This window comes from Myotis davidii, unplaced genomic scaffold, assembly GCF_000327345.1.
Source record: "Myotis davidii unplaced genomic scaffold, ASM32734v1 scaffold327, whole genome shotgun sequence".
NCBI classification, from domain to species: Eukaryota; Metazoa; Chordata; class Mammalia; order Chiroptera; family Vespertilionidae; genus Myotis; species Myotis davidii.
Genome location: NW_006298628.1, coordinates 2,746,169 through 2,746,651, shown reverse-complemented (window position 1 = coordinate 2,746,651; position 483 = coordinate 2,746,169).

The window sequence follows — 483 nt, the reverse complement described above, 5'->3', positions numbered from 1 at the left end:
CCCGGCACCGACGCGGCAAAGGAGGCGCCCGACCCCGCTCCATAGCCCGGGCGCGGGGGGTTGGCAGCAAACGCGCAAGAAGTTTGTTCGGGGAAGGCGCCGGTGGCGAACACCGAACTTGCGGCTGGATATTTAGAAAATAAAGCGTTCGCATAATACAATGAACTCATAATTTGGCCGGATGATTTGTAGGCAGGGACGTTTTAGTGTCGGTTTTACGAGATTCCTTGATATATTACAGAATTAGAGTCCAGATTTACACCAAAAAGGACCCCCTTTTTCCTCCCCGGGCCACGTGACCCCGCCCACGTGACGTCCCCTCCGCCAATGGCCGGGCCGCCTCCCCACGGCTCCGGTAATGTGGAAAAAATTGTGTGGCGTTGGATTTATAAAATATGATCAATAATGCATGGGGGAGACGAGCTCGGTGGGTTGGGGCGGGGGGCTCCCGGGCCGCTGTCGACCCCCGTGGGCCGGAGGCCG